Genomic DNA, 26,737 nt, shown 5'->3' on the forward strand with positions numbered 1-26,737 from the left:
ATTTTATTTTATGTTTAGTAGTTATTTTTAATTTTTAGTATTTTCATTTTTATTTTTTATTTTTAGGTCTCACTATGTTGCCCAGGCTGGTCTCAAACTCCTGGACTCAAGTGATCTCCCACCTTGGCCTTCCAAAGTGCTAGGATTACAAGGTGTGAGACACTATGTCCAGCCTCTTTCTGATTTTAGAAAACAATGAAGGCAGGTAATACCAGTAAATTCATCACTCTCATATAATATGCAAAACTGTGGGAGAAAGGCACACGCTGGATGCTGTAAGAGTCCCAGGAGGGGTTGCGGGGCAGGAGGTTATCAGGACCGACTTCTTGTAGGAGCTGTGTGTAAAAGACAAGCTAGGCAAAGACAAAGTAAGGAGTTGCAGGCAGAAGAAAGAGGATGAGAAAAATCACAGATGCTTGAGGCTTCCAGTGCCGCTAACGGCAGGACACACCAATGGGCACGTGGGAGTGACAAGGAGGGGATGAAAGTGACAGCAAAAGTGAAAATGACAGATGCATCCGGTAGGCAGTAATAGCATCAGGGAAGAACTTGCACTTCATCCTATGGAGCTTGGCTCTTGGCCATTTTTTTTTTTAACACTGAGACATAAGGCCAATGACTTTTCCATGCAACATATACTTCCAGATTTTTCCAAATCCTCACCTCCACCAAAATAATTTGGGAAAAGAAAGCAAAGAGCAGCAACACAGACATTTTGGGAGGGCAGGTGGGACACACTGATAACATCTTTATAGAAGCATGTGAGTAATGATGTCTATTAAACATGAAATCATCTGTTTTAGAAGAAAAATTATCAGCTCATAAAAGTTTTGAACATCTCATTCTATTTTGAAAACAAGAATCATTCTTTTTGTTTAGGTCTCCATTACACAGATCATATTAAAAGGCAAACAACCATGTACTATTGATGAGTATACATGTTACTTATTATTATTGAAATAAATGAAATGTACAGACTTTAACCCTTTATTCATATGACTTATCTTCTTGCACATTTTAATTTTAGTATGATTTTTCTATTTATTTGGTTGTCATAATTATTTGTCATCATAAGAATGTTCATAGCATCATTAATACAATATAAACACTTGAGCTTTCTTCATCTATCTTTGCCTCCCTTCTTATCTAGAAATTGTCCATCAGTAAAATTACATAGACAAAATTAATAACTATAAAAATCTTAACTCACAAGTACTAGAGAAGCTCTTGAGAACCTCAGTTATTAGCTGTGTACCAGAAACCATTAGGAAATGGGATAAATAAGCAAGGCTGATGAATTTACACAGTCCCCAGCACCTGCCCAACCATGGCATCATTCTCTCTCTCTCTTTCTTTCTCTCTCTCTCTCTCTCTTCCTCTCTCTCTCTCTCTCTCCCCCCCTCAACCCCCTACACAGAAATAATACAGGAATAAAAGTGTGAATAACATTGCTATCATGGGAAACTTGAATCCAGTCTATTTTGCTTAAAAAATAATTTTTACACTGTAGTACCAGATTTATTATTAGTAATACATTACTTGTGACACCCACACGTGATCAATATTCACCAGGTTGTTCAATACTACAGTGGAGAGGCACTACTAGAAGTCACATGGAGCTACTGGCATGTTGAAAGCAAGAGCAAGGCATGGTCAGAGTTATAGCTTGGACCTGTCTCTCTGGAGTCAGATAGAGTATGGGATAAAGATGTTTTGGGAGAAGTCTTTAGCAAGCTATCACAAAACTCAGGAAAGATATGATGAGGATCTGCCCAGTGCCGGGTGATGGAAAACAGCCTCATTCTGGCTGAGCCCTTCCATGGCGAGGCTCTATGAGTGCCTACACTTGACAGTTGAGTTCCTTGAAAGAGGCAAGCAAGACGAGCTGACCTCTGCTTTTCACGTCCCTCTGCTTTTGAGAAAGGCCTTATTACCCTGACTAATAAAGCAGGAAATTACCTGTTAGAGAAGGACTCACAATTAGATTTTGAAGCCCTAACAAGAGCTGAAAATCTAAATAAAATTTGTAGGTACAAGGGTTTGTCTGAATTTAGAAAACAATTAGATTCTGTTTGATTTTTACTCCTAGGTTACCATCCGTTCCATCAAAATATGTTTATACCATCAGGTGCAAAGTTCTTCACTTATCTGGAGACAGAAATATCATGTATTTCTTCAATATAATCCCTCCTGTTCCCCAACCTTGCCACCATGGGACTGTCAGTTTTGACTCATGAAAGAACTTTATGTAACTGCCAGATAAAAGACAAATTCAGATGTGCATGGCAAAACATTATCAGGGATGCACCAAAATTCTACCTTTGAAGGTCCAGGAGAGTCCAAAAGTATGTTAAACCAGCTAAAAGAAAATACGTCTGGTGAAAACATTTCAATGGATATGACTCTAGAATCAGACTCCTGAATGAAAAACAGACCCCTTCTTCTACTGCTCAGCGGCCTCTGGCAGGTTTAGCTGTGCTGCAGTCTGTTCATCCACAATATTACATAATGAAAGGTTCCTGTATCATCAGGTTGTACGAAAATTAGATGAGACTCCTGGAAAGTCCATAATTGAGGGCCTGATGGAGATAAAGCAATGGGGATGGTGGTGGAAGGAAGGTGGTGATGATGCAGCAATTCTATGCATCCCAGAAAGTAAGCCATGGCAATGTGACGGGCACACCAGATGTGTTGTTGTTGTTGTTAAGAAAGCAATCCCTTATTGACCAAACCAGTAGGCGTTAGGCCACACAGCCAGCAACCTATACATGCAACAAAAACAAATAAGAAAACCAAACAACCCCCAAATCAGAAGACCCCTCAACAGAAAGAGGCTGGAAAAAGAGAGGGAGAGGCAGATGAGCACGCACATCATACACTGCAACAGAGTTGGGGAGGAGAAAATAATCGAGTAAAACCCTGTTGTTCTTGCACTTCACTATTTTTAGGATGAGAGATTTCTGAGGATTAAATCTCCCAAATAAAGTGTTATCTTCAGAAGACTTTCAAGGTCCCAGGAGAATTCACAAGCCCTGGCTCAGGATCAGTTTAAAGGGGGCAGGCTCTGGCTACCAAGTATTACTGGAAGAGAAAATCAGATTTTTTTTTAGGGTGAATGTCCAGGTAGTTATTGTTTCCTAAGAGAAGGGAGATGAAAAGACCCGACAGTGCACATAGAAGAAAACACACCATGTGAATCCCAAAGGGAGATTTTTAGACGTGGAACTGAAGAATTATAACGTAACTCAATAAGCAAAACAGCTGATTAGGTGATAATTGTGTCAAATCAACAGCTCACGGCTCAACAGATTAAACTCAAATGACACATATTCCTAAGGATATTTATGGGTAACTAAATCATCTAAGATAAAGATTCCCAAATTACTTACACCAGAATAGAAAATCTTACAAACACCAATGCCAAATTTCATGCTAACATTCAATGCATTTTTAGAAATTTCAGAAATAACAGATTGCAACAACAAATGTGTTTGCTCCAAGCAAGTGAAATCCTGCTACCTCCACCAGCTAAGACAGTGACATGGCAGTTTCAAATCTATTGAGACAGAGACTCAGGATGAAAGTGTAATTGATAATCAAGACAATCACTTTTCTATGGAGGTATGCCTCAACTTATTTCTTGTTTTAATCAGCCATGCTAAACCCTTTAAGGAAAGTAGAGAAGATCATCCTGGACCAGCCTCTTCTATAATATCACACCAATCAAAGAAGTTACATAGACTCTTACCACATCCTTGAGAACTAGAAAAATATGTATTGAAAAACATTTTTTTTGTATTCAAAATCTTCCTGTTGTCTATTCTGCATCCCATAGGAAGAGATCTACCAGCAGATCACAACCCTCCTTCCCAGGCCTGGCCCCGCATGCAAACCCATGGTGGCTCCAGTACATCATTATTGCTCAGCTTTGGAAGAACAAAGTTAGAATTTCATATTTAACAGTTTTGCTATTTTGAGTTTTGAAATCACCTACTCAGGAATAATTGAGCATGGAAGTCATGTCAAGATGCACGACTCATTTTATATCAACACATCAACAACGTACCATTTCCAATGGACTTATATTAGAACCAATTTCAGTATCACAAAAATACATACATGTGCATCTGCCGTAAATGGTAAATATGAAGATGAGAGGTGCGTGATTTATAGAAACAACTGAACAAGAGTCTGAGAAAACACAGTGTCAAGACATGTGGGATATTTTCAAGTTGCTTTGTCATAAAGAAGCATTATTAAATGTGGTGTAAACCCAAAAGAAAAACAACAGCTAAAGTCTACATAGCAACTTCTGCCATTGAATACGATTCATCTTCATTTCATTTGAGTTCGGGTGTTGCTGAAAGGACACCTCAGGAGTTTTCCCTCTCTGATGCAGGAGGACTGAGTCTAACTGGAGGTGCCTGGGCTGCGTGCTCACAAGTGCTGGGATGCTGAAGATAATTTCCCATCAAACAATTCATCTGACAGTTTTCTTCTTCCCCAAACAAAGAGAGAAATCAACAGCTTAAACACAGATTTCAGGACTCACCCACATTATCCATGTCCCAACATGCAAAGGTAACATATTTCCAGATGATTGGTAGGTCCATATTCCATGTTCCAAGTGAGACAGGAAGGGTGAGCAAAAAAGAGAAAAAAAAAAGTACTTTAGACATAGTTCAACAACTGGTGCTACCTTATCCCATTCTGAGCATGAAAATGACACTTCCCTCCTTTCTAGAAGCCACCCCACTACCAATACAGTGAGAGTTAAGGAGAAAGTTTCTGTAGAAAAACAAGGTGCATAATTCATGAGACATCCAAAGTGATCTCTCATTAACAGTTGCAAATAAGAGACATACACCAAACCACATTTGAATATGCAATAGATGTTTCCAGAAAGATAATATGAAAGATTTGTATAAACACATAGGATCATAAAAATAAAGCAAGTCTAGACTAGAATGGGGATGGGGGGACTTCTGCAAGGTACAGACTTAGGCTAACTCAAAATAATAATCAGAAAATCTAGTAGAGTGATCTACACATTCCAACAAGCATTTGACTAAAACAATTCTAATTACACACTCACAAAGAATATAACTTATAACCCAGTTTAGTTGTGCTACCAGTCAGAACCACAGAATAGAATTTGCATTCTTCAAAGAAGAGACCAAAAAGTAATAAGTTATTATTATCTTTTTATAGAGTCCCAGGAAAAATAATTAACATGTCATTAAATTTCTAGGATGCATTGTTTTTTAATCTTACAAGCCACGATAATTGCTCTATCAGGGAAGATATTTTGCAGCATAAAATCACATAAAACATATTTTCAAGTAGATGGAACTCCCAAACTGAGCTTTCATGTAAAATAGCTCATCTGTCATAAGCTTTCCATATGAGCAATCACCTTGGAAAACCAGGCTTTGTCAAGGTCATGCTAGAGGAATTCTGTGATCCTCAGGTCCACTCAGGCCTCCTGGGCCTCTGTCTTGCAGATGTACACTACTAATCAGTTCTATCAAATGCTACTGTCAACTCAAAAGAACTGAAAGCAGGGTCTCAAAGAAATATCTGCATGCGCAAGTACACAGTAGAATTATTTGCAATAGTCAAAAGGCAGAAACTATACGTGTCCACTGATGGATGAATGGACAAACAAAATGTGGTAAGTACATACAATGGAGTATTACTCAGCCTTCCAAAGGAAGGACATATTGACACATGTAACAAAATGGATGAAGCTTGAAGACACTATGCTAAGTGAAACAAGCCAGATACAAAAGGACAAACACTGCATGATTCCACTTATGTGAGGTGTACAGAGTAGTAAAATTCATACAGACAAAAAGTGGAATGATGGTTGCCAGAGGCTGTGGGGAAGGAAAGTGGAGAGCTGTTGGTTAATGTGTAGAGTTTCAGTTTCACAAGATGAAGGAAGTTCTGGAGATTAGTTGTAAAACAACAAAAACTAATGAGCCAAGACTATTTATTTTGAACTTTTATGACATGCAAACCAAGAAAAGCTTCATGAGGGAGTAGTACAATAAATAAAATTTGGCCTGGTGCAGTGGCTCATGCCTGTAATCCTAACATTTTAGGAGGCTCAGGTGGGAGGATCACATGAGCCCAGGAGTTTGAGACCAGCCCGAGCAACATAGCAAGACCCTGTCTCTGCAAAAAATTTTAAAAAATTAGCCAGGCATGGTGGTGTGCGCCTGTAGTACACCTGTACTTTAGTAGAGACAGGGTACTTCCTGTACTCGAGAAGCTGAGGTGGGAGGATCACGTGAGCCCAGGATTTCGAGGCTGCAGTGAGCCACGATCACACCACTGTACTCCAGCCTGGGTGACAGAGCAAAAGCCTGTATCTAAAATAAATAAATAAATTGTTAAGTTCTCAATCCATAAAAATATATACAAATGTAACTCTACTGAACTGTACAATTAAAATAGTTAAGATGGTAAATTTTAAGACATGTGTATTTTGCCACAATTAGGGCAAAAAAAAAAAAAAAAAGCACTACTATCAGACTATCAAAATAGTGTTGGAACTATTTGGCCACCCCGTGTAGACTCAATCTTGAAAGGAAAGAATGAATGGAAGTCAACAGTTGGTGTAAAGTGTTAAAAGACTGCAATTTGTAATAGAATAAAAAGCCTAGCATTAATTCAAGAAATTTGGTCTTATTCTCAGCAGATAGTAGGATGAGAGTAGTTGCCTAAAAGACACTGGAAGAAATCACGACAGAAATGCCTACCAAGACCAAGAGATGGGCGGGGCTGTCCCTACTCACTCCACAGCCCTCAGGGCAAATGTCCTTGCCTGTGGCATCCCTGTTCTATCCGAATCCCGGAAAAGCATCCATGCAAGGTGTTCTTCATGTCCTTTGAATATTTTTAAAGCGTAACAACTTGAGCTTCGGATAGCATTTTGCTTCTTAACCTACTCTCCTTAGTCCTGGTAATGAATGATGAATGTCTGTCTCACTGCAGATATGCAGACTGTATTTTTACTGGCCAAAGAGCACCCAGGAAGACGCATAGTTGATCCTCTCTCACAATTAACTATTTTTACTTGCCAAAGATGCAGAAGAAAAGGGAATATATTGGTGCATAAATGAGTTACTGCCATGGAGGTAAGCATAAATAACTGCTTTCAAACGCATTTTTGTTTTGTTTCGTTTTTTCAGACGGAGTCTCATTCTGTTGCCCAGTCTAGAGTGCAGTGGCACAATCTTGGCTCACTGTAATCTCCGCCTCTGGGGTTCAAGCAATTCTCGTGCCTCAGTCTCCTGAGTAGCTGGGACTACAGGTGTGCACCACCAAACCCAGCTAATTTTTGTAATTTTAGTAGAGACAAGATTTCACCATGTTGACCAGGCTGATCTCAAACTTATGACCTCAAGTGATCGTCCACCTCAGCCTCCCAAAGTGCTAGGATTACAGGCATGAGCCACCATGCCCGGCATGTTTCCAAACAATTTCTGCTTGTACATTTCATCACCAGTCTCTGGCATCCATGGGTCTCTTTTACAGTGAGTTGATCTTTGAGTGAAAGGACACACCTGCAGAGAGGAAGGACTTAGGGAGTATGAGGCAGGAGTTCAGTCATCTCTTAAGGAAGTGGGTGACCTTGACCAAGCCACTAGACATTTGTTTTCTTGAGGGAAGAAAGAAAATAATAAATGTCCTGGCTTTTTTATAGAGTTACAGTAACAAAAATGACGCCTGTAAAAGACCTTTGAGAAACACAAAGCCGTGTCAATCCAGAGTGAACTTCTGAATGTCTCCAACTGTTGCCGGCCTCTTGGCAGTAATGCTCAGTTCCTTCTTAGGAGATGAGGAATGTCCAAATGCGACAAGGTATGCTATAGTCTCAACCTAAATTCCTAGCCCTGTTTCCCATTATCCCCATCAGTCACCCTACTGACCCCTCCAACCAAACAAAGACCCATGGGTTTAGGGTAGACGATTCTTGAAGTAGGAGCCAGGGCCTGGGAAGTCCCCAAGATCCTTTCAGGGACCCCTGAGGTCAAAGCCACTTTCCTGGTTGTACTAAGACCTTATTTGCCTTTTCACTTTCATTCTCCCAGGAGCTTAGAGCAGAAATTTCTAGAAGCTACCTGATATGTGATATCTCATCCTCAGTTTCTAATGCAGGAGTAGGCATGAGAATCCACTCTCTTCTGCTAAGCCAGGCGTTAAATAGATTTGCAATGACAGTCTTTACCCGAAGCTATTTTTGTTTTGGGAAACACAGTTAACCTTCATAAAAATATTTATGTTAACATGAAAAGGCTTTATTATTGTTATTTTTAAATGAATTAAAATTAAGTATCAAAAATGTTCTCAGCTGTAATTTTGGAGGCAGTAAATATCAATAGATAATATGTATAAAAAGTTCTTTGCAGTCTTCAGTCATCTGTAAGGATGTATAGAGGTCATGAGACCAAAACAGTTGAGAACTATTAATCTAGAACACACAGCAGAAGGGCAAATGATACAAGATGAGGCTGAAGAAATGGATGGGAGCAAACCATGTGGCCAAGTGAAGAATTCTGGTCTTTACCCAAGAGCAATGTTGGAATAGTCCACAGGTATAGGAGGCTGGAATTATAGTCCCTTTCTCTGTATGCAATAGTTGTACAGAATTATTAATTGTTCACCTTATTTTCCATCACTTTGATTCATAAATCTTCATCACCCTATAATGAACCTCAGAGTTTTCAAAACGAAAAACTTCCCTTACATGATTACAATGCATATCTGAATTGTACTTGCCTTCAAAACCCAAGTTTCAGCTTGATTCATGGAAAATGTTCATAGATGAGCTTCTTTTGTCTCCCCATACCTCCCACATTCAGGTAGAACCAGAATCAGGGTCTCGCTCCCGCTCTGGAGCGTCTTCACAAAGCAGGAGGAAATGGAGCCGTGCTGACGGCCACTTCTACAAGAGATGGGTTTTTTTAACCTCACGAAGGCCTTCTCTGCTGCTTTAGAAATCCTCTTTGCACTCCCTCATTGGCTCTTTTGTACTCTGCCCTCTGAAGTTGTCGCAAACTTTATCCATTCTTAAACCCTTTCTGTACTCCCCTAATTCTTAGGAAAAAACCCCACTTCCCGCTTTACTGAGAAGCCAGAGGCAGGAAACTATGAAGTTAACATTAATGCGCTATGATTACAAAATGTATGAGTTGTAACTTTAGTGTCAGCAAGATAAAAATGATTATTTTAATATGTAGTTTCCAGGAATAAATAGCAACTAAAAGCATGATTATGATTTTAATAAAAAGAAAATAATTATACCTTAGTAAAATCAGTGAGAAAAGACAAATCTGTAGCTATGTCAGGGTCAGGTTATGTGTGTGAAGAGAGTATGAACGTGGCCAGGGGACAAGGCTAGTTACAGCAAAAATTTTATCTAAGTGCATTCTCCAGAGACACCTGCTAGAACATAGCTAACTGAGTGAACAGCCTGTACCCTAAAAGGAAGAGACTGATAAGGTGTTAGAACCTCCCATCAAGACTAAGATGGTTAAACATCAAGAGAAAAGAACTGAGCTTTTTCAAAGGATTATAAATCATGCTGCTACAAAGACACATGCACATGTATGTTTATTGCAGCACTATTCACAATAGCAAAGACTTGGAATCAACCCAAATGTCCATCAGTGACAGACCGGTTTAAGAAAATGTGGCACATATACACCATGGAATACTATGCAGCCATAAAAAAGGATGACTTTGTGTCCTTTGTAGGGACATGGATGCAGCTGGAAACCATCATTCTTAGCAAACTATCACAAGAACAGAAAACCAAACACCGCATGTTCTCACTCATAGGTGGGAACTGAACAATGAGATCACTTGGACTCGGGAAGGGGAACATCACACACTGGGGCCTATCATGGGGAGGGGGGAGGGGGGAGGGATTGCATTGGGAGTTATACCTGATGTAAAGGACGAGTTGATGGGTGCTGATGAGTTGATGGGTGCAGCACACCAACATGGCACAAGTATACATATGTAACAAACCTGCACGTTATGCACATGTACCCTAGAACTTAAAGTATAATAATAATAATAAATTTTTAAAAAAATGCTAAAGATATCAGAGCAAAAAAAAACCACAAAATCGAACTTCTCAGTGTATCTAATTCAGACTTTTTCTTAAAACTGCTTCTTACGTTTTCCTTTTTCTTACTCTTTTTTTTTTTAAGAAGCATGGAGCAAGAAGAGAAACTGATTTCACAGAGGTAGTCTGTCTTCTTGAATCGACTTTGGCTTGGGTGAGTGACTCACCCTCTGTAAACCTTGGTTTTATCTCTTTATTTTAATTTTTAATTTTTGTGGATACATAGAAGATGTATATATGTACTGTGTGTATGAGATGTTTTGATACATGGGGGAGGTGGGGATGGCTAACGGGTACAAAAAAACTACTTGGAATAAGTAAGACCTACTATTTGAGAACACTAGAGGGTGACTATACAAAAATAACGTGACTGTACATTTGAAAATAAAGAGAGTGACTGGTTTTATCTCTTAACATTAGATTCTCCAGAAGTTGTGGGAATGGCCAGAAATAAAGGTATTTCCAGCCCTCAGGGCAGAATACTGGCACAGAGTAGACCCTCAGTAAATGATAGTTCTTTTTCTGTCTCCTCTTCTTTTTCTTCTATCACAATAAGTCCCCCAAAAGCTGTTCTACTTTTAGGTAACTGTGATCTATGTGCATACAAAAAGAAAATTTTTAACAGAGAGAGAGAGAAATAGAAAGAGAGCATGGTTTCTTAGTACTCCTTTTTCTTGAAGGACAACCCCTATCTGTATTATGAAATCCCACCTTCCACAGGGCTGAAATCCCTTCCAACTGGGACGTCCTAGTTCTGTGCCCTCAGGTTCTTCTCCAGCACCTCAACCCTTCCTTCTGGTGGTCTTCCAGAAGGAAGGTCTTCTGTTCTCTTCTGGTTTCCCTGGATTTCTCCAGGCACCACTCCTTTCATTCTCAGCAATCTCCCTGGGTAATCTCACAGGTTTTGCAGGAGGATTATAGTTGCCTTCCATAGAAATATAGAACAATGACAACACCACCCTTCTGTCACCTCTCCCAAATACAGCTGTTACCCCCGCTCCTGCACAGCCCACCCATGAATCACTCCAACTGTTCTACATCTCAAGCCCACTATGTGTATGCCTGCTCCCCTTTTCTCCACTTTCCAGTGCTCGACATTGCCTGACCCCCACAACCCTACTTTTCCTTCAAGTCCAGGATGAACTCAGCCTCCCCTGTGAATCCTTCCCAGTCTGCCAGTCAAAATCAACTGCTTCCTCTTTGATGATTCCCCAGACCTGGAGCAATCACTAAAAAAATGCACCTAATTATGCAATAATATATATATGTTATATCTATATGCATACATATTATATATATAATATTGCATCATAAAAACACTTTAGGTTTTTATTTTATTCAAAATTCCAAACAACTTCCTGCAATACATACACACATGTAAGAGATGAAGCATAAAAACAAAATGAACACCTGTGAACTCTCATTTAATAATGAGAAGGTCACCAATGTGGTTGCCTCTACTCTGCAGTCCTCCTGCCTCCCTACACATTTTCCTAAACAATATTGTTACGTTTTTCAGTTTCTGAGCCTTATAAAAATGCTATTATATCATGTCATCTCCTGCAACGTAAAAAAGTCAACAATATTAAAGATTCATCCCTGTGGTTGGTTGATAGCTATGGTTCATTTCTGTGGTTGCATGGTATCTCATTTGGTGAACATGCCATACTTTAGTTATCTACTCTCTTGTCCATAGATATTTGTGTTCTTTCCAATTTCTTGCTATTATGGATAATTTTGAAACATTTCTTGATGTATACATGGAAGAGTTTATCTATAACATATAATGAAACGCAAAATTCCTGTGTTGGATAGTATGCATATCTTTAAAAGATAATGCCTAATTGTTTTTCAATATTATTATATCAATTTACCTTCTTCCCTCCAGTGATGTATAAGATTTGATATTTTCATAAAATTCTCTTTTGCCATTCATCATCATCACACTTTATATTGTTTTTATATACTGACCTCCCTATAAGATGATAGCATCATATTTTATTCACGTTTCAATTCTCATAGTCTAACAGTACCTTGCTTATAAAAGATGATCAAACTGAATGAAAGAATGAATGAATATCAAACTGAAGAAAATACAACAACCTGTATTTGATTTGAGTTACAAGTCATTCTATTTTTTAAATGCAAATAACAAGGAAGGACTACAGGGTCATCATTCTTTCTGCAAATATAATTAATTCAATCACACTACTTTCCTATCTATTACTTGATCAGAAGAACAAAAAATGGTAGTTTTGAGGAAGAGAATGTAATAAATTTGGAGCTAGGAGTATGTTTTGGAAAGTAAGACAGCTTAACTATGAGTAAAAAAGCCTGACTTAGGATAGTATGCCCAAAGAAATGGGCACTAGAAGACAGATGAGGGATTCAGGAAGGGAGTTGCAAAGCACTATATACTCATCCAAAAATTTTCACCGCAGGCTATCCATCTAGGGAGGAACCATTTGACTTCCTGTTCCAAGGTCCCATAAGTGATATTAATACTGCAGTTCCAAAATCTGTTCATAACATAGGTTTAATATAGTTGTCTGGACTAGCCTGGAAACCTAAACACAATTTTTAATATCTTCTCTCCGGGCAAATAATTCAAAATTCCAAACAACTACTTATAAATGCACTTTTCAAAAAATGACTCAGCTGTAAAATGGGGAATGCCTATATTCAGAAAGTAGGTCTCTGCCTTTTATCACTCTAGTCTTTTCACCCTAAGGCTAAAAAAGTCAGAGACTGAAGAAAAGAAGCATTCCTATGCTCTTAGAAACAAAATCTACAACATTCATAAACTACCCTTTGATCATTGCTTGTCTTCTGCTTTGAAAAATATTCAGAAAGAGAGTGCCAATACCTCCCAAAATATGAGATAAACATACATTCCTTATGCAGGAAATGTAAAAGGTTAAGGTAAGACCATGGACTAAAGAAGGAGAATAGTTCAGCAACATTACTCAACCTACGTCTAAAGAGCACACAGAACTGAGACCAAGTTTCTACCCCATGGGATTTCAGTGGAAAAATAAAAGGCTTCTAAACATTTGGAGGTCATTGACCTTGGCTTCCCCACATCTTTGATGCTCCTTCTCATATCATGCGCAAACTGATACTTTAGTAGGTCAATGGTGAAAAACAAATTTCTGAATTCAATGTGTGTCTTTGTGAAGAGACAAAAGTCAACAAAAAGTGGTAAAAAACTACACCATAAATCTCCAACAAGCAACCCCATACAGACGAATTCATCTTGTCTCTACAACAGCAAAATCATCCCACCATCAAAAAAATAATGTGTTTAGAACAGACCTTGGTATATTCATCCCCAGTAGAAGGCATGTGCTCACAAACATCCTGTTTGGTGTTAAAGGTGTAATAGGTTCTTATTGAACCTCTCCCTGTAACTTCAGTATACAGTTTGATTACACCTTTAACACCAAACAGGGTGTTTGCTGTTAAATATGTTTAAAATATTACTCTAGTTAACTCAGCCACTAACACTTTTTTGAAAATACAATTATTATGTGTTCTAATTTCTATTTTATAACAGCACACTTTAATGATTTGTATCTACTGAACGCCTACTATGTGATGTATGTATAATACAAGGACAAATCCACAAGAATGGGGCTGTTGACTATTAAGAGAGGTTTGAGTGGGGGTAGGGAAGGTGGGGGTTAGGATGAAGTTCAGGAGCAATGGGCAGAAAAGAAGAGCACATTTCACTCTGATTAGATTTTTGTGAACACAGTGCAGCTTGTTCCATTGAGTCTCTGGTATGGTGCACTCACTTCCATCCATATGCAGCCCAGCAAAGTCTAATGTATGAAAATGGCTCTTTTCTTTTTTATGTTTTTTCTATGATCAATCCTTTTCCTTAGTCCTACTAACATTATATTTTTAGTCAGAGAAATAATTTTGTGGGTCAGACACTTTTTCCCGTATCAACTCATTTCCAGACACAAAGTTAACTGCACCTTCCACAGAAAGCCAGTCAGCCATTCATGATTCAGCTCAGCTGTTCCTTGAAGCATTATATAAGCAGGTCAGAAGCAGGAATGTGCCACTTGCTACATTCCAGCCAGGTCTAGTGGACTTTTATCTCTCTCTAGACTAACAGCTAATCAAATGTAACAAACAACCCCCTTTCCTTATGCCAAATTAAGGCCAGGAGAAAGTGTTTTTAAGAGATGTACTATACTTTAGCCACGTATTATCATTTTTATTTATTTTAATGGGAGCCATCTAGATAAATCCTCTTGCTATGCTTTGAAAAGATTACCCAGAACCTCTTTGAATTCATCCAAATCCATGATGAGGCATAAAAGGAAAGGAAAATAATAAAATGAGATTCTAGGTAACATGGTAAACAGTGAAAGTACTGAGTTAATTCAGAAAAGCAATTGATTAATTGTTAACAATCAATGTGATCAATTATCCAGAGGTGAAAAACTATATTACCTGAGCTAACAATAACAATATTGTTATTAAAGAATTCTTTAGTATTTTTTCCATAGCAAAACCTGTGTAAAGTGATATTTTCATTTTTTCATGTCAAAATTGTGTTTTAACAACCCTGAGCTATGAAAACAATCACAAAGTGTATGCTATGTTATCAAGTTTAAAAAAAAACAAAAGGTTTTTAATCTATGACAATGCTTCAGGATTGTAGATTTGAAAGAGGAAGCAGCTGTAACTCTATCACAAAGATGAATAAACTATCATCCAGGGAAATTAAGTGACGATGAACCCACAATCTGGAAAATGACATTGCTGCTTACTTTTCCTGAAACACACTCAGTTATGTTCTAACTGTATACTACAGAGACCAATGCTACACTTAAAGAAAAATACATGTGGAGTAACCTGAAAGGAAAGAGTATATTCATCTATTAAAGTACCAGACACAAAACAAAACATCATGATACTTTTTCACTTAGTGAAAAGGTTTGGCAACTGGGTCACATGTACACTTCAGCCACATTACTCACTGTTGCATTACCTAATTCTCTTCCATCTATAATATGTGTTCAAAGGAAACAAATAATAGCTAGGAATAGTAAAAATTACACATCCTTTATAATAATGTAGATGATGTTGTAACATGACAATATTCCCCAGTACTCATAAATTTTGTGAGAGAAAAGTATCTACCCCATCCGATCTTTTAAAAATATGCCATCTGAACTTTTTAAAAATAAGGTCTATATATTTTTAGCTTTTGATATTCCAATATCTAACTATTGGAGAAAACGAAAGGAGTCTTTTGGGAAAGAACCCAGGTGAAGAGAAAAGGAAATCAAGGTACAAACCTTGGCGCCAAGGTTTTCTGTGCTCTTAGGCCATCAAACTTTCCCCACCCATAGTCATAGTAACCTTTCCATATCTAATCTCCCCATACGACTCCTTTGCATATGATCCTTCAATGGTTCCCCATTGCTTATTTGATAAATTTTAAAATTTCTTGAGCTTACAAGTTGGTAACCCTTGTCTAAACATTTACATACGCCAGATGGACCTCATGAGGCCACCGGTGTCAATGGTCCAGAACCTCTATCTCCTCCAGACCTCAGGGAAGCAGAAGAACACATCACTCACTTTCTGGCAGTCCTGGTGACTCTCTGCTGGGTACTGGCCACAATGGGTTTAGTAGCAACCTTTGAGATATTTGATGTTAAGTGTCACTGTAGTGGCCAAAATTGGAGCAAGTCAAAATTGCTTGGTCTAAGTGGCTCAGAGAGGATTCGGTTTTGCAAGCAGGCGAGAGATCTCCAGGGATCCCTAAACTCAGCTGGGAGAAATGTGACTATGGTTAGAATGACTATTTTGTGAGTGGTGACAGAGTAAAAGAAATACAGTTTTATTATAGGTATTAAGTTGTGTAGTTACCATAATTCAGGAAATAAGGGCTACATTTGTATCCACTATGAATTAAAATACTCTTTTAAAAACCAGATCAAAGCAGGTTCATGCCTGTAAACCCAGCACTTTGGGAGGGCAAGGCTGGAGGATTGCTTCAGCCCAGGAGTTCCAGACCACCCTGGGAAACACAGCAAGACCTCATCTCTACAAAAGAAAGAAAAAAAAAAAAAAAAAAAACCAGCAGGATATGGTGGCATGTGCCAGTGGTCTCAGCTATTCAGGAGGCTGAGGCAGGAGAATCACTTGGGCCTGGAAGGTCGAGGCTGCAGTGAGCTGTGATTGTGCCACTGCACTCCAGCCTGAGTGACAGAGCAAGACCCTGTCTCATAAAAGAAAGAAAGGAAAAAAAAAAAAAGATCATCCCTGTCCATTTGAAAACATGAAAGTGTAACAGTTTTTCCTAATTATTTTGGTAATTAAATGACCAATGGAGATCACTTCGAGATTAAAAAGTATAAATTAATTTGTCATGGATTACTTTAGAATAAGCAAGGCTAAGTATTTATGATATTCATTACTTTTTCTGCTTGAATGATACAGATATAGAGGAGGTAGATCAACACAATATTAATTTCTATTTGATTTCAAAATGCAGAAACATTTTGCAGTAGGATTATCAGGGTTATCTTCCTAACTGAATTTTGCTTTGGTTATTTTTTTTTTTTTTAAACATGAAAAAGGGCAAAAGGAAAATTACATTTAAATATACTCAGGACTAAAATTTATTTTTTTAAATCATCAAAAAGTAAATAAATATAGTCAGGGTCTATATTTATATCAAGAAGAGCGTGAAACATAAACGTTGAGAGTAAAACGTGATCTGTTAAATATGGACTTTCAGACTGAATTAAATGTTAATAAGGTATGCATTAAATGACAAAAAGATATTGGTACATTTGTTTGGGCACTTACTATATGCTAGCCATTTTCTAAGTATTACTTCTTGTTCTTACAACAACTCTGCTAAATGTGCATTACTAAAGTAGTTTTGCAGAAGAAATGAAGACTCAACAAACTTAGGGGACTTGTCACCAGATAGTCAACTATACCTACTGGTACTGAAACTGCAGCACCGTGAGTCTAGCAGTTGCTATGCGTCCCAGTATGCAGCAAGCTTAATAGTAAGGACATCTTGCTCATTGTACATTGTATCACCGTGTTTCTTCTACTCTTTAGGGTTTGCAGGCTACATTTTTTTAACATTTTCATTTTGTGTATATTATTCACAAAGCAACCTGAAAAAGGCACCCAACATTCAAAGAGACAACTATTCTAGGCAGAATGCAAATATGTTTTCATCTGTGGCAGCAACTGCTTTTAAATTGGACCTCTAGCTTCGCAAAATGATCTTTGCTCCCACAGACTCCTGGTCTCCTTCTTTAGCTCTGCAGAATGCTGTCACTATTGGGGGAAAGAAATATGTTTTTTACTTAGAGGTGAATATGAGTCTCTGTTTAAACATTTGTTTGTATTTGAATTTGTTCCTGTGAATATTCCATGTTTGTTTTTATACTGAAGGAGTTACAGAGATGGAGAGATTTGTATGGCATAATGCTGATTTTTTTTAACTATCAGACCAGTAATTAAAATATTGGGTCTCACTTTTTCACTCATAAGCTACCGTCACATAGTTGACTTCATTACATTTTTTTCATCCTGTATGTGATGCAGGGAATTCCGTTATTTCTATTTGCCAATGGGAAAGCTGAGGCTGAGAGAGGCTTAGTAAGCTGCAGATGAGCTGGGTTTGGAACAGCATCTTGATATGAATCACACACGTGTGACCAAATGTTTGCACATAGTGGATAGCCAACATCTTTTCCATTTTATAACATATTTGTGTAAACGTTATAAATACCATGTGTCAAAATCCATACAACATAGATACAGCAGCCCTTGATCACTCACAGCCATTCAATTCCTCATAATCCAGGAGGTTTCAGTACATAATTCTAACACTATGTGAAACTACCTAATTCCTAACTATTCAAAACCTCAGTGCTTGATCATGCCTGTGTATTTTTCTTTTTGCTCATTCCTAGTGAGCAATAGACTATTTACAACTATTTGATGAGGATGAATTTATCCTCTCAATTTGAAGGCTATTGTATATTCAATAGTTTGGAAGCATTTTTCTTCCTGAAAGTTGGAAGCTGGTCATCTTTTTAAAATAATTTATTTCTTCACCTGACCCCAAACATATAGTATACACATGAGAAATGGCATGGCTTTATCTTTTAATTTTTTAAATTTTTAAATTTTTTTTTAGACAGTCTTACTCTGCCACCCAGGCTGGACTGCAGTGGTGCAATCTCGTCTCACTGGAACTTCTGCTTCCCAGGTTCAAGTAATTCTCGTGCCTCAGCCTCCCAAATAACTGGGATCACAGGCATGAGCCACCACACCAGGCTAATTTTTGTATTTTTCAGTAGAGTCGGGGAGTCAGGGTTTCACCATGTTGGCGAGGCTCGTTTCTAACTCCTGACCTCTAGTGATTCACCCATCTCAGCCTCCCAAAGTGCTGGGATTACAGGCAACCTTTTCATTTTTAATAAAAAAGTATGAGACCATAAGAAATTTAATCTTCTAAAAGTATGAATAAACCTTTTTTTTTTTTTTTTTTTTTTTTTTTTTTAGAAAGGGTCTTGCTCTGTCACCCAGGCTGGAATGCAGTGGCACACAATCATAGCTCACTGCAACCTCCAGCTCCTGGGTTCAACTGATCCTCCTGCCTCAACCTCTCAAGAAGCTAGGACTACAGTCATGTGCCACCATGCCTGGCTAATTTTTAATTTTCTGCGGAGACAGGGTCTCAATTTGTTGCCCAGGCTGGTCTTTGGCCTCAAATGATCATCCTACCTCGGCCTCTGAAATTGCTGGGATTACAGGTGTGAGCCACGGTGTCTGGCCTCGCTCATGTACCTAGGAATGCATTCAGTACTTTATGGGCATCTTGCCCAGCATATCTCATTTTTCCTTCAGTCCAATCACTATCAGCTAGACTCTCCACATTCTATTCTACTTTTGAAAGCTCTGTCTAGCTCACATGGCTATAATGTCATCACAATAATGACGAATGTCAATTTTACAGATTCTTCCAGCTACCAAAGCATAAATTATCCACGAAATTAGGCCAATGTGGGTAGAGGGTGGTTTTTGAAGTTTCCAGATAATTGCCTGTTTTTCCACTTTATCTTTAAAGACCTCATCAAGGCCTGGCTACTTCTTCCTCATACTGACTTGACATGGGATTGGAACAACATTCTTCTCTTCTTCTGTCATAAACTCTCCTCATGTGTCTCTAGACAATCATCCTCTCAGTGACAAGTTATGATGGAGCCCCCACTCTGGATAAAACTTACTGGAGAATACAAAGGTGAATAGGATGAAGTCATAGCTCATCCTATGAGTAATGGATATAAACACACAAAAGAATGAATATGTGATAAGTGCCATGAGAGAAGAAGGAGCAAAGAGCTACAAAAGGAAATGAGAAAGAGAGATCTTCTGAGAATTATCGAGAAAAACATCATAAGGGAGGTGGTGTTTGAGTGCAGGATTTCAAGGTGAAGAAAGAGGAGGAAGGGCATTTCAGTAGAAACAAACGGGGTGAGCGAAGGACAGAGAAATCAAACCTAAAGGCATGCATAGGAATTGGGGAGATTGTCATGGGTTTCCTGTTCGGGCCTTGGGAGATCTGAACACTTATATACAGGACAGCAAACATAGGGCTTTGAATACAAATCAAAAGGAGTTTGCACTCATACTTTAGGAAACAGAAGTGGCTTGAGGTTTGGAGCCGGGAGTGATAAAACCAAAGCAGCACTGTGAAAGAACTGAACCAGAAGAAGTTAGGAAGACAGAATGAGAGTGAGCTGGGATAATTACCGCAACAATCCAAGCAGGAGGCGACAAGAACCAGAGCTAGGACTGGTGGGGATCTGATAGAAAGGAAGTGGCAGTGGAAGTTACCACCACGGGGACTCTGACATTTCTGTGGTGTGTGTCTGTCAGGGAGCAATGTGAGAAGAGAAAGGCATAAAAACATGAAGACCAGGTCTCCTATGCAGGTGACTCAGGACATGGTGGGTCCTAGGGAAAGGGAAGAAAGTATGAAATTGATGAATGAAATTTTTAGACGTATTCAGTTTGAGATGACTGGGGAACCACTGGGTAAAATACCCCCTTGCCAATTTCAAATGTGAGACTGTATTTCTAATGAAGGCTAAGAGTTAAAATAAAGATGTGGCAATAATGCATCCAGCCAACCGACACTCCTGGTTCTAGAAAACCAGTAGCTTGTTGCCAGAGCAGCTCACCTAAAAGCCAGGCCACATTCTAGGTGTTTTATACGTTCTTCTGTTGACTTCTCACCATAAAACCTTCCTATCCCCATTTTACTGATGAGGATTTGGTGGTTCAGAGATCTTACACAATGAGCTGACTTCAGAAGGGAGGTGTCCAAGTTCTTATCCACCCTTGTTTTCCCACCACACAAAGAAATGGTAGCTTTCTCTCTCTTTATATTTCAAAGTCGCCATTGTAAGTTCTACATGCATTTTTTTTTGTCCATTCATGTCTTTTCTCCATTCTGATCTTCATTTATGCTGCTTGACTGAAATTGCACCCAATCGGCCCCAATTATATTCAGTGCCCTTCCCCTGTCTCGTCGCTGCTTTTAACTTAGCTGCTCACTCTCTCATTATTTAGGATTCCAAGACAGTGTCCTTTCAGCTCCCACATCTGGAATTCTTACCACAATCTCACTAGAACATTGGCCTTGCATTAGTTTTGGGCTAGGAGACCCTTAGCACTTCAGAATGCACACTACACATCAGTCAGCCCTGCTTTTTTACAAGACATCATCATGACACCAAATCCTCCCACATAAAAGCCCCACATACTACTCAACTAGCATGAAAACTAAACAAATTCTTTTCATCTCTTCAGTGGTCTGGTGACTGCTTGAGTATTACATTCCAGTTTTCTCTACTCCCTGACAAAATGACGAATTATAAACATTTTCTAATAGCTATATTTATTTTTTTAGTCTTTATTATAAATAGCAGGTTTCAATACCTTTTAAAATCTCTAGCCTCTTTAGCAGTTCTCCAATGAAAGTCATATTTCCTTACTAATAGTGCTTCTTGCTATTCTTGATTAACCAGCTCTGACCTGGAAAATTTTCTGTTCCCCTGTGCTAGGTCTCACACTTTGCTTTCAAGTAACTCAGATAACTCTGAAGTCACAAATTAATTCTCACAGTGTGGTAGGTGAAAATTATTATTCTCCTTACAGATAAGGAAATAGTTGCCCAGAGTAGACTGTGACTCATCGCACTCCCTGGATCTTTTTTAATAAACCATTCACAGCCAACTTGCCCTCAGTTAAAATCCTACAAAAATCATGCCCTGCTTGAGATTTTGTTTCTCCCTCCCTAACTCCTCAAGAGGAAAGCATGCCAATGTTCAGTGTATTGTGAGAATGGGTAATCAGGGATTGGAGGTAGCATGAAGAATCTGTGGCTCTTTGGCCTGGAGAAAAGAAGAAATAGAGAGACACTGAAACTGCTCTTAAATAGAATAATGGTGGGTGTGTAGAAGAGAGAGAAGGCGGGGTGTTATAGCTCAGAAGGTGGAACTGGAAGGGAGGAAGAGCTATGCAGGCCGACTTTCCGCGGACTTCTCATTAGTCTGTTTATGCAGTGCTCCAGGAGAACTTCTCTTCAAATTCAAACCACAGGACCCATCCTCCGTGAAGTTCCCTTGCTGTTTCTGTTCAAAGCGTGAGGTCACTTTGGTGAGATCCCTTAACTTTCTCATGGATCTACACAATAGCATCAAAATCATAATGCTTCCCTCCTTTTTGGCCTAGCAACTAGAATGTGAGCTTCATGTGGGCAGACGTGAACCATGGCATGTTCATCCCTGTGTTCCTTACATTTAAACACAAAATTTCTCTAAAATGGAATCAAACACTTCTGAAAGTACTGAGATCCCAGTTTCTATATTCAACCAGAGACTGTTAAAAAGGGACTTTAACCATGCAACTCTACCACTCTGTAACTTCTAAACTTCCAATATCTTAAGTGCCTTCTTATTTGAAGTGATTTCACCAGTCCCAAAGAGTTTAAAAACATAACTCATGAGGACCAGTGTGCATGGTTTAGTTATATTTTTAAACTCTTTGAGATATATAATTAGTTTAATATTCTGATTTTAATAATGATTGACCTAAAAATTATTAAATGTCTTTTCAGGGCAATGTCTTCAATTATAAGCCCTGCTCTACACAAATGTTTGTTGAACACCTACTAAGTGCCAGACTCTGGGAATAAAAGAATGAGAAAGAACCCTGCCCTCAATAACTTACATTCCACTAAGAGCTGTATTTCCATGATTGGGATCGAGAGGTCATAGCCTACCTGCAAACTTTCGGTTTTATACCTCTGCTCCTCAGTACTGAGAATGTTTTCCTACGGTTACTACACATTCTAAGAAGACTATTATCTAATGTTACAAGGGAGCCTCTTTGACCCCTTGGTGTCACTAAGTCTGAACTGTAATTGATCCAACTGGGAACTGCCTAGGCCAGTAAGGGAAAGTGAAGACGGAGACTCCCAAGGTCATTTCAGAACCGACCTGAACTTCACTCTTTCCTCGTTCTAGATTATGTGTATGGGCACACTGGAGCCCACCCCACCCCCACACCCCAAAGCAGCACAATTACAGCCTGGGAGTGGCAAGTCTTGCGGGGTCCCTCAGTAACTGCCATTATTTGAATGCGATATAGGAGCTCCCACATAGACCCTGCTCTACCGGGTTAGAATCTGTTTCTAATCACGTGGAATTTAGATTTAAACCATAGTTAGATTTGGGATTTACCACCGTTTCTACTTTCATTCATTTAGTGGCTTCCAGCCCTCTCCCGGCTCAGTCTTAATCCAATGCACTTCAGAGGGAATTACACGGGAGTTACGGACTGGCGGGGGCGGCGGGTCCACCAGCTCCCTGTGAGAGAGCGCCAAGGGCGAGGGCAGCACCTCCCGGCTGGGTTGGGTCCGCCTTGCCTCGCCTCGCCTCGGGGATCCTTAGCGCTCAGCGCCGCCCTCCCCCGACTGTGCTACCCGCCGGAGCCCGGCGTCTTCCCTTTCCCTGTCTTGTGGACGCCGCCCTTCGCTCCCGGGAGGATTTCGCCTCCAGCACCTCAGGCTTTTCTGGCGCAAAGGTCGCCAGCCGGAGCGAGCCCAGGCGGCGGCTTCACTTCTGCAGAAGGAAAGCGAAAGCCGCGGCGGGCGGGCCGAGGGGGCGGCCGAACGCGCCGCGTGGCCGCAGTTCCCGAATCCGCAGCGGCGGCGCCAGGGCGGTCACCGAGCCCTGCGGACCCCGGCTCAACTTCCAGCGCCACTCGGGTGCCCCAAGCCCGCCGCAGCTCCCCGCGCGCTCTCCAGCCCCCCCCCACGCAGCCCCCGACGCGCCCGGGGCGCCCTCCCGCAGCACTGGCCTGGCCACCCCACCTCCCGCGCGGCGCTCCCCCGGCCAGCCAGGAGCTCCCCGGCTCTGAGCAGGACGCGTCAAAGGGAGTTCGGAGGTTCAGCAGCCCCCAGCGTCGGCTTCTCGGGTGACATGACGGCCTCTCTGGAGCGCGGGCCCGCCTCCGCCAAGCCTCCACCGCCGGTCCTTACAGCCGAGCCACCGGAAGATGCAACGCTGGGCGAGGGGCGCTCCCAGGATTTTGAGAAACAGCCTCATTCGCCTCGGGAGCGCCTCGATCCCCCACCCGCACCCTTTGGCCAGATGATTTTAATCCTGGGATGCCGCGTTGGTGGGGGCGGGACTGGGAGCTGGAGCGGGAGGAGAGAAACCGGCAGCGCGGAGTTGCTGGGTTGCAGCTGCGCGCCGCTGGTGGCGAGGGGTGGCGGTCCCTGCGGCTCTGCCGGGCTGGGGGAACGGGCTCCTGCGCCTCTGCCTCCCGGAGGATCGCATTCGCTCATCCTTACAAACCACACACACACACACACACACTGCCGCTAGCGCCCCCCACGCCACAAGCAGGAATGCGGAGGTCAGAGCCACTGTCCACTTGAAAGCAGGAAAGCAGGGGCAGAAACACTGAGATGGAGGCGGAGGCTCTGGCCTCATCGGCGAGGTTCGCACCTTCCCAGGCTTCCTAGTTTCCCCAGAGCTAATAAGGTCTGGCTTCTGACACTCCGCTCTCTGGGCTAGCGGTTCGAGCTGCAGGGGGGGCGGGGACGGATTCGGAAGGAGCACTAGAGAGAGAGCCCGCGCTCACTCCTGCCCTCCTCGCAAAAAACTGGCCAGCCCCACTCGCGTCCAGCCCACAACTAGGCGGCCGGGGCCGGGGAGCCAGACCCCAGGTCGCTCCAACTCCTGCGAGGGCGGGGTGGGGAGTGACAGCAGCAACCACTGCGCGCGCTGGCAAAAAGCACGGAGTCTCGGAATAGGCTAAACGGCGGGCGCGGAGGGGTGGAGGCAAGACGGGGCGGAGGAGGAGTTGCCCGAGCGGAGAGGAATGACGTCCTCCAGGGCCTTGGGCTCCGAGGGACCGAAGACTGGTGCGCTCGCCGGGCCCCGCGCACTAGCTCTGGGGTTCGCAGAGGCGCCGCGCTCGGCTCCCGCGGCGGCTCCAGCACAGAGCGCAGGCGGTAGAACCCGGCCAGCTTAAACCGGGCGCAAGTCCTCTGTCCGCCTCAAAGCACCACTCTGCTCGTCCCTAGTCTCCAGGTGCCCGTCCAAGAGTCCCTGCCGCTTCTGGGCGGACCCGGCCCGGCAGCCCCCGCTCGGGCCAGCCTCGCCCCTTCCTCGCTTTCTCCCCCGTCGACCTCGAGCCAAGGGCAGGCGGCCCGCACCCGCGCCCCTACCCACGGGGCTAGGCGGCGCTCCCGGCCTACGCCCGACTGCCAAGAAAGATGGGGCACTGGAAGGGAAAGGCGCTCACCTGGGTCACCGAAGCCTTCCTTTGGCGCCCCTCCCGAAGCTTGTTGGCAGCCCGCGGGCACAACCTTCCTTGGAGAAAAAAAGTAGCGCAAGGGCAGAGTGAGGTAGGGCTGCTCACAGGTCCCTCCGCAGGGGCTCTTTCCTGCGAATTCTCCGAGGTCCAATCTCGGGCTCGGCGGCGGGAAAGAGCTCCTGGACGCTGGAAGGAGCCGCCAGACCCGGGCTCCTCCCGCAGCTGCGGTGGCGGCACCTCCAAGTTGCCACCTGCAGCGCGCTTCGGGCGCCTGTGACAGCCCGCGCCGCTCAGCCCTCGCCGGCCCGCCCTCCCGGTCCTCTAGTTGGCTGCGCCCGGCGCCCGGGCGGTCCCCGCGCTCTGCCCCGCCCTGAGCCCGCCTCCGAGCCGCGCGCTAGCAAAGTGTGGGTCTCCTTACAGGCCTCCCTGGGCTTTATAGCCAGCGGTCTCTGCAAGCAGGGAAAGAATTACACACACACACACACACACAATTTTGTGTAGCTAGGGACTGGAGGGAAGGGAGAGGCTATGATAAATGTCCTTTCGTGTGCCTTAGGAGGACCTGGTAACTTGGTTTCTTTTGCTGGTATTAAATTTTTGCAATCTCTTAAAAGAGTTAACTTCACAGCGGCGGTCTGGGGATGTAGGCTAGAAAGTGGCTTGGGGGCTGTTTCATTTAAGCATCATCCAACTTCACATGAAGCGCCAAAATATGAAGAGCAGTGTAGACCCAGCTTGCACCCTTTTCTCACCCAGCCTGCACCCCTGCAGCGGCGGATCCTGGAGTTCCAGCGCCTGCAAAGCAATCCCCACTGGTGCCCACGGGGTTTCCAGGCCTGAAGGCTCAGTATGTCACATGCGTGTTTGCTTGATTCTGTGGCCTGAGAGTCCAGGCCATGAGAATGTATGCCCGTGCACACTCAAAGGAGACCTGTGCTTTCTACAACTCTTGGACCTTCTAAGTAAACAAAAGGAACATTATCTTTCTTTTCCTTCCACCTCTACCCCAAAGACCTGGACAAGAGTTCACTGCACAGTCTACCCCTGGGCACTCAGGCCAGTCTTCACCCACTCTGCCTCCTAGTAGCTCCTGGAGGCGTGCTTTCTGGAAAACTGATTTGGTAAAGCGTTCTAGAGGAGGAAAAGCTATAAAATATGACAATCACAAGTCTGGAAAGCCATCCAATCAACCAGAAACGTCTGACTCTTGGGTGTATCTATGTGAAAGAGGTACATTGCCAAGTGCCTATTAGTTTAATAACATTTTGAAATTAACTGCCCAAATAGCACATTTTATAGCCCATTAGGGAAATGTCTAGGTTTCGAGAGTGCAGGTGTTGCACTGTTGAATGAGATTGGAGTGTGCACATGCAGCTCACATCTAGCTGTGTTTTGTGGAATCCTCAGCAGGCTGAGGCAGAGGAAACAGGCTTTCTATAGGAAGTCAGAGGTGGCGCTATACAAGGGCATATTGGAAACACTTGGCCCCAGTCAAGAAGCCACACTCTTTCAACTGCTGGTAAGTAACTTGGAAGACTGCTGCATAGCACTGGTTCCTTGCATCAAAGCAAAGATTTTGTTCCATGAGACCCTATCATCTTGGGTCCACTTTGGAAATTAAAAGCAAACTTTTTTCCCTGCAGCCAAGTGCTTACTCTGGCCACTCTCAAAAGAAGCAAACTAGTTCTCACCTTT

General features: G+C 42.0%; 1 protein-coding gene across 1 annotated transcript in view; it reads right to left on the reverse strand.

Moving 5' to 3' along the window:
* Window positions 1-25,320, reverse strand: part of EPB41L3 (erythrocyte membrane protein band 4.1 like 3) — a 238,929-nt gene extending 213,609 nt beyond the window's left edge. Inside the window, exon 1 of the mRNA XM_073006458.1 lies at window positions 25,031-25,320. The gene's annotated coding sequence lies outside the window, so the exon portion shown is untranslated. The remainder of the gene's footprint in view (window positions 1-25,030) is intronic.
* Window positions 25,321-26,737: the final 1,417 nt, after the last annotated feature.

Source organism: Chlorocebus sabaeus, chromosome 18, assembly GCF_047675955.1.
Source record: "Chlorocebus sabaeus isolate Y175 chromosome 18, mChlSab1.0.hap1, whole genome shotgun sequence".
In the NCBI taxonomy this organism is placed as follows: Eukaryota; Metazoa; Chordata; class Mammalia; order Primates; family Cercopithecidae; genus Chlorocebus; species Chlorocebus sabaeus.